General features: G+C 36.9%; 1 long non-coding RNA gene across 14 annotated transcripts; it reads right to left on the bottom strand.

Annotated features, from left to right (window-relative positions):
* Positions 1-4235: 4235 nt before the first annotated feature.
* LOC149587211 (uncharacterized) lies at positions 4236-8075 on the bottom strand. 14 transcript variants are annotated; one of them, XR_016380218.1, is made up of 8 exons: positions 7929-8075; positions 7120-7205; positions 6991-7050; positions 6759-6927; positions 5924-6698; positions 5469-5586; positions 5305-5407; positions 4236-5235 (listed from the first exon to the last, which is right to left on the bottom strand). It is a non-coding gene; the product is annotated as an uncharacterized LOC149587211 (long non-coding RNA). The 14 variants fall into 14 exon arrangements; XR_016380217.1 differs by having other exon boundaries at positions 7126-7205; XR_016380211.1 differs by lacking the exon at positions 7929-8075 and adding an exon at positions 7274-7414.
* Positions 8076-8320: the final 245 nt, after the last annotated feature.

The following is an 8320-nucleotide window of genomic DNA, read 5'->3' as shown; positions in this document are numbered from 1 at the left end:
TTCAGATCTTATAGATTTTTGGGCGCTCTTTAACGTGGTGTGGTCTCCCACACTCTCCCATTGGAGGAATTTCCGCCATATTGGAAAATGGCGGACAAAATCGAGAAAACGTTTAATAACTCCGGTTCTACTTAACCGATTAACACGTAATTAGGCTTTAATTGTAGATCACCTTCAAACACATAATTCAGCTCTTAAGATATTTTGCCCTACAACTAACCGGAAGTTCACAATCTGACCCTGAAGATTAGCCTCATATAAAAAATGGGGATTTAAAGCATTTTATGGTTTCTATATTCAGAATGCATTTCCAAAATCGAGAAAAAGTTTAATAACTCTGGTTCTACTAACGCGATTAACAAGTTATTAGGCTTCAATTGTAGATTACTTTCAATCACATAATTCATCCTATAAGATATGTTGTCCTACAAATAACCGGAAGTTCACAATCCTGCCCGGAAGGTAAGGCAAATCTAATTTTTTAGTATTTCGAAACGGTTTCAAGCGAAATAAATGCAAAGCGGGTTTTAAACCTAAAATATATTATTTTACCTCTTTAAGTGACGATGACGTCACGGAGAGGTATTATACTGGACGTGAATGGGGTGGGGTGTCTGTCTGTGTGTGTCGGTCACCGCGTTCGCAGTTGGCAAATCGGAGCAAACGTGTTCGCAGTATAATTTTCGGCTTCTACTCCCAACGTTAGGATCAAGAAGTGCGTGGCGATCGGCTAGGGTTACGAGAAACGTCTAGCCTCCCAATTGCAGGGCTTCAACCAAAGGTTCATGCAATTGTGGATTTCTTATCATTTATTGTGAATCAATATATACACTAAATTTCCAAAAATTGTTAAAGAGGCATACGCTAGAATTCAAACGTCAACAATAGCTATGTTTAAAATTATTTTAGGAATTAAGTTTCTTAAAACGACTTCAGTAGAATTACGTTAAACTACTGACGCCTAAAGTAATTAATATCAATTATATTTTCTTAATTATTTAAGAATAGCCTCTTAATTGCGTCTCGTATCGGAGAGGTTTATTTTGGTTTACCAACTTGTATATTAGTATATTTATCAATATTGGTTAAGCTTAAGTTTAATCATAGTCCTCTGCTTGAGGTTGAGCCTCAAAATCTATGTTTATTTGAACAAGATACTCCCTTGCATTGTCTACAAATTGAAGAACAGACTGGACCAGTTTTACCGCATTCACATTTCAAGTCACAGACTTCCTTGCATTTACGAGGGATCATCTGCAGAAGCTCAGCTGGAGAAGGTTGTAGAGTGGTAAAGATTGGTTTGAGTTCAGATCCTACCTGTCTCCAACCCCATTCTCTAGCATTTAGGCTGCTTCCAAGCCACGTTTGAACTTGGTGCTGCCGCACTTGTTGGTGGAAGAGAAGCTAATTCAAAAGATCAATTCCACAATCTTCATTTAAAGTATACACTTGGTTTTTTCAACTTTGTTTCACACGCTTTAACTCGACTTTAGCCGTATTGACAAGTGTGGGCGAACAATGGTATATATTAAAACACTAAGTTTTATGATGGTACAAAGGCTGTTTAACCCTCTCCCATACTATACACTATAGCTCTTGTCAGAAAAGAAACCAAATTTGTCAGTAATAGGAACTATATGTTTAATTTTTGGAAATGCATTCTGAATATAGAAACCATAAAATGCTTTAAATCCCCATTTTTTATATGAGATTCAGGGTCAGATTGTGAACTTCCGGTTAGTTGTAGGGCAAAATATCTTAAGAGCTGAATTATGTGTTTGAAGGTGATCTACAATTAAAGCCTAATTACGTGTTAATCGGTTAAGTAGAACCGGAGTTATTAAACGTTTTCTCGATTTTGTCCGCCATTTTCCAATATGGCGGAAATTCCTCCAATGGGAGAGTGTGGGAGACCACACCACGTTAAAGAGCGCCCAAAAATCTATAAGATCTGAAATTTTCAGCTTTGTTTCAATTTGTTGCGCGTTCCCTCTATTTTTGGGCTAAAATATGACTGTACTATACTTGACTCTGGTGGTGGTAAAATTTACTTCACGATTAGATTAGGATAGATTAAAGACGAAAATCCCGGGAAGGATTATTAGGTCAAGTCGGGAAACTTTTCCAAGTCTTTGAAATTTTCGTAATGTTGTATGTCTATACTGCAAACTGAATTTGGCGGGTTCAATCTCCGTTATTAATATTACATTTTCATATCCCCTTTAATAACTCCATGCTTCTTTCACTTAAAAGCCGAGAAAAAACGCAGACAGAAACTCGTAAAGAAAAGCATTCCATCCAATACACATATTGTAATATGTGAAACATAATTATCAGTAATATTCTGTAATTAGTTTAAATAATTGACATTAGTTACGTTTTAAAAGCATGAGCTTTGAAAATAATGAAACACGTTCTTCTCCAGGAGTAAGATACATACTTCTTGTCGCAGTGATAAAGAAATGAAGAGGAATTGACTGAATATCAGTGTTGGACTGACATTTTGAGCCTTTGTACGCTATTATCGCGACAGTTTAAGGAGAAAAGGCAAAAAAACCTGCGAAAAGCGTCCAATGAAGGCCAGACGAGATTCTCCCGCCCACAAGGCACCCCTCTTTCGGCCCCCAAAAGTGTCGGGGCTTTAGTCGCTCGTTTCTTATCCATCACCTCGCTCGATGAGCAGGAATACCAGATTGAAAACCTTGAACCCGCCAAAATGAAATTGGAAACAAGCCCAAACATTTCGAAAAGCAGCCCAAAAAATTAATAGATCTAGATTATCCAGCTCAAAAACAAGCCATCAATCGTGAAAAATAGGAAATAGTTTTTCTTTTAGACATTTCGGCAACACCAACATTATTTATATAAAAAAGGAAACTGAACCCATTTTATTTAATTATAAATTGGCGAGTTATAAGCTGCTGGAAGGGTTTGACAGTTGCAGATGGCAGTATCTAATAGAAATTCTAATGATCTTGGGTTTTTGGGTATCTTAAGTACAGAAAGTTTAATAATAACCCCAAAATGCTAAATTTCAAGACAACCGACTCTTTTGTTAGCAGCGAATATTTCAGAGCAGAAGCCCAATAGCCTGTTTTCCAGCCCAATAAGGCATCCCTGTCAATGAGGTCGCAAACAGGCTTGGAAATAAGGTTTATTTCTGAACTAGTCCTCCGGACCAGTGACCCCTGATGTCTTAAATATGAAACTGGTCCCGGGACCAGTGACCCTTCCCCTATTTATTTTTCTACTGGTCCCAGGACTTGTGGTCGTTCTCTCTTCTAAAAAATCTCTCTCCTCTTAGGGTTGTATACACAACTGGACTCATGGAGTCGAAATTTATGTTAAAATGAAAATAATTAAAGAGGTCCCCATATCAATTTTTAATAAAAGTAGGAATTAATAAACTAGTCATTGGGACCAGTGACCCTCACGTTTTGAATAAAAAAAGTGGTCCAAGCTATTAATAAACTGGTTTTTAACCTGTAAACCTGTCTTATTTCCTAGCCTGGTCGCAAACAAGCAACTTGAAGCAAGGTTTTTATAGAAACTTCGCAAGAAGCAACCATAGATATAGTAAAACTATAAAGGGTCTAGATCCACTTCGCTGGCTTAGGCTTAACGAAAAAAACACGGAAGGGGCAACGAGCAGACAGCCGCTATTTTCTGGGGGTAGCCGTATAAAACGCCATCTATCGGAGACAAACTAAAGTGGTGGCAAATAAATCACGTGGGAAATGGCGCGAAATCTAAATTAGGCTTAATATTTTTTCAAACTTGGAAGGTGTATCATTTACTTGGAATAAATGTTTTTCTAAAGAAACTTTTTTCTGGGTTTAACATTCAATTGAATAAATGTTATAAGTATTTCCCCTGTTGATTTCTTGTTTCAAATCTAAAAATGGTTAAGAACTGCGCGTTCAAACATTGTCGAAACATTTCAGGTACCTCAAACGTACTATCGTTTCATAGGTATGATTAATATTCTCCCTTACTTAAGTATGGTGTAAAAATTTGCATATCATTCCTGAAAGTGTAGGTTTCCGTTTTCTAAGCCTGATTTACTCCAAAAGTGGGTACAAACCATAAACCGTGAAAATTGGGTCCCTTCTAAGAGTAATTACGTTTGTAGTCAGCATTTCTTAGAAAGTGAAATTCAACTACAAAATGGCAAACGGTGCCTTAATAAAAACGCGTTTCCATCGAAGGTTCATTATTAAAAAAAATAGGAACAATTAAGAGTTTTATAATAATTATTTTATTTGTCTCTAAGAACTTGCACAAAGTTGAAAAAGAAATACACGGCGACAGTCTTACTTTGAATTTTGACCACGGAGCATCACGCGTAGGTTTTAGCATTGAGTATTCATTGCACTCGAGCAGAATTTCTCTGGTTTTAGCGGTTTTAATTAGACATATTCTTGATTAATTACCCTAGTTAATCTAGAGAAATACGGTTCGGTAGTAGAGACTCGGTGGTTCAAAGAGGAAGAAGTTCTCTAGTAGCACATAAACTTAAAAATATTCATTACAGAAATCTTATGGTAAAAAAGATACGTCACTTGATGTTGATAATCCCGTTAGGAACGAGAATAAACCCGCTGATGTTCAAGTTCCGGATGAAAGATCGTTTCTCAAAGAGTTTGAAATAGAAAGTAACATTAGTATTAGCTCGAGCTCACAATCGGTTCAGGAAATGACTCGCGACTGTCGCGAATTAGATCAGACCTTACCAGGCGGCGAACCGGTTAATTTATCGCACTCGGAACTCGAAAATATTCCAATTTCGGTATATATCGCGGCAAATTATTTCTAACAAACAATCGGAGCAAAAACGGTAACTTTTATCAGGGCACTGAAAATAAACACTTGGATGATTGCACTGTAAGTATTTCTGGAGAAACAGCGGATCCCTACGACGCTACATCGGATTACTCTAGTCTTGAAAACAGCACCGCTTCAAATACGTCTGGTGAACTAGATGATGTTATGGTACGTTTTCGGTATTGCTATTGTCTGTACTCTAACAATAAACAGACATATTAACATAAATATATAAAGCAGCATTTATTTATATAGTTAAAAAGCAATTGATTATTTTTGTATAGTTGGATCATTCTTACCATAGTGGAGACCCGGAAAGTTTTGTTAAAACACTAAAAAGAAAGGTTAAATTTTTGGAGGAAAAGAACCAAAATCTTGCCAAAAAATTCAGAAGAGCCGCTGAGAAACTCGCTAGACGGGAACAAAAAATTACAAATTTACAAGAGTTGCTAAGAGAGTTGGAAGACCAAAAGTTTTTACTTAAAGAGCATCTTGTTAACATCAATGAAAAGTTTTCAACTACATCCAAAGCTCTATTCAAAGAACTAAGTGAACTTGGAACTAACAACCAGAGAAAAAGGCCCTACTCAGAGGAGTTAAAGCAATTCGCATTAACCCTTCACTTTTATTCGCCAAAAGCTTACCAGTTTTTGCGTAATCATTTTTGTCTACCACATGAAAACACCATCAGACAGTGGTCCGCTAGGATCGACGGAGAACCTGGCTTTACCAGCCAAAGTTTCGAGTTTCTTCGTCAAATGGCTAAAAAAAATAAATATCCAACCTTAGCCGTTCTGGACATAGACGAAATGTCTATTAGAAAACATGTAGCGTGGTGTGGGGATAAATTCACTGGGTTCGTGAATTACGGAAAGGTCTCGGACAATACGCAAGAGGAACAAACTATAGCTTCATCTGCCTTGGTGTTTATGCTAGTGGCCGTGAATGGAAGCTGGAAAATTCCTTTGGGCTATTTTTTTGTACACGGTACACCAGGCTGGCTATTGTCAAACTTGGTTAAAGAGTGCTTTTGTCGCATCTTTGAGACGGGAATTAAATGCATCGCATTAGTATGTGATGGGTTAAGCAGTAACCTTACCATGGCAAAAATCCTGGGAGCAAACTTGGACCCCGAGGCTCTCAATCCTTCTTTTCCAAATCCAGGAAATAATTCAGATCCTGCCGACATAATTTACCTGATCCTGGATGTGTGTCATATGATTAAGCTGCTGCGTAACCTCTGGGCCGATTTTAAAAAGATTTACAATGGCTTAACAGATGAGGTGAAGGAAACATGGGATCTTTAATATTCTAATTTTCGGCGGTAAACATAAAACTACTGAACATGCGCGACTTTGCCAACCTTCTCAGTGCATTGAGTGGTTTAGGAAGTCGCGCCTGTCCTCTAGGTTTACGTTCACCGCCGAAAACTAGAAAGTAAAATCCACCCCTACATACTCAGACCCCGTTTAACAAATTGAAATTATGCAAGTCCTAATTCTAAGTTCTTGGAATAGGTGATTGATTGGCAGTTTGTGAAATCTATTCACAATTTACAAAATAAGGAACAGTTAACTCTTGGAAATAAACTAACCAAATTCCACATCTACTATAAAACACAAAAAATGAAAGTTAAACTAGCAGTTCAAGTTTTAAGTAACTCCGTTGCTAAATCGCTAACTTTCATGGAGGAGACTGGGGCTCAAAATTTTCAAGGTTGTCAAGCGACAGTAAAATTTATAGAATCAATTGATAGGTACTTAATCCATACAAAAGTATACATTCCTTCAATAATTCCCACAAATTAATTATTGCCTTTAGATGTTTTGATATCCTGAACTCACGGTCTCCATTCGCTAAAGGCTACAAAGCTCCTATTAGAAAAAATAAATTTGAGCTTACCAGAAAATCTTTAGAACAAACTAAAGAATTACTTTTAAACTTGAAAGACGAGGAAGGAAATCTTCTCGTTAAAGGCAAAAGGAAGACTGGCCCATTAGGGTTAGCTATTTCAATCACCAGCATCCTGGCAATATCAGAAAAACACCTCATGCCAGAAATGCCTCAATTAGAGTAAGCAATAGCACATGAAGATGAAAACATCTACATTAATCATTTAAATGCAAAACTAACCAAATGTTTCCTTCCTTAAAGTTATTTACTTACCTACAAATTTTCCCAAGACCACTTGGAATTATTTTTCAACACAATTCGTGGAAAAGGAGGCTGGAATAATAATCCAACAACAAAACAGTTTGAAGGCGCTTACAAAAGATCTTTAGCGACTCGCCTTACTCCTACTTTAACCGGAAATGTAACTGCTCTTGACGATACTGAAATCCCCAGACTTTGCAATGTTCGCCGTTACCCGGAATATGACACTGAAATGGAAGCGTCAACAGTAGAAGAATTTCAAAATCAAGAAGATGATGAAATTAAAGAATTTTACATTCAACAAGAAAATTCATCCATTTTCCGAGAAAATTCAGTTTTCTACATTGCTGGCTTTGTGGTATCGCGTCTTTGCAAAGTCATAAGCTGCAAAACCTGTCTCCAGGCACTCGAAGAGCCCCCAAACGAGCATAATTATGCTTTTAATATGCATTCGCGGTTTACGCAACTGAAAGACAATGGTGGGTTGCATAGACCATCAAAAAGTGTTTTTCAGCTTTGTCGTTTAACGGAGTCCTGCATTCGTCAAAATGTATCAGTTTCTATGCCATGCAAAAACATAACTTTGGCCATTGAACTTGCTGTTCTACGAACAATTGTAGGAATGGATATTTTCCCCGATCTACATGAGCACATGTTTGATGCTGAAGTGGGTATTGAGCACCATGCCACCACTTTAATTAAAAAAACTATTAACTTGTACTGCAAAGTCAGGCTTCACAAATTGGCTAAGGATAAAAATCTGGAGTTGAAAGGCCAAGCCATCAGGCATAAACTGTCAAAGTTAATTTTATTTCAAGGCCAGTAACCAAAACCAACCACTACAACGGCACCTAACCCACTAAGGCCTTGGCCAATAAAATAATTTTTTTTATTAAAATATTCACTTACGTTGCTTATACGAGTACAGATTATTACAATTTAATAATTACCTTTTATTTATTCCAGGCGAGTAATTATAATAATAACAAAGAAATAATCCACAGCTGTTAAATAAAGAGAAATAAAACCAAAAGTATACAGATTTATGATCTCTATACTTTTGATAAAACAGAGCAAAAAAAAAAACAAAAATGATATCAGTAGTCATCACACAATCATGACGACTTTAATACCTATTTCAGTTTCGAAACTTACCGATAGATGTCGCTTTATACGGCTACCCCCAGAAAATAGCGGCTGTCTGCTCGTTGCCCCTTCCGCGTCGACCTCCCATTGGATTGTGTATCTACCCTTTTAACATATCTATGGATACTATCGTTTGAACTAACTTGGGTGAGTGTATGTTCTGATCAGTTCATAAAATTAAATAAGAATTATTTAT

The sequence above is a fragment of the Phalangium opilio genome, unplaced genomic scaffold, assembly GCF_054372755.1.
Source record: "Phalangium opilio isolate 3A_F unplaced genomic scaffold, DU_Popi_V2 ptg001170l_1, whole genome shotgun sequence".
Taxonomy (NCBI): Eukaryota; Metazoa; Arthropoda; class Arachnida; order Opiliones; family Phalangiidae; genus Phalangium; species Phalangium opilio.
Note: the sequence above shows the minus strand (reverse complement) of the source record. Positions and strands in the feature narration are given on the sequence as shown.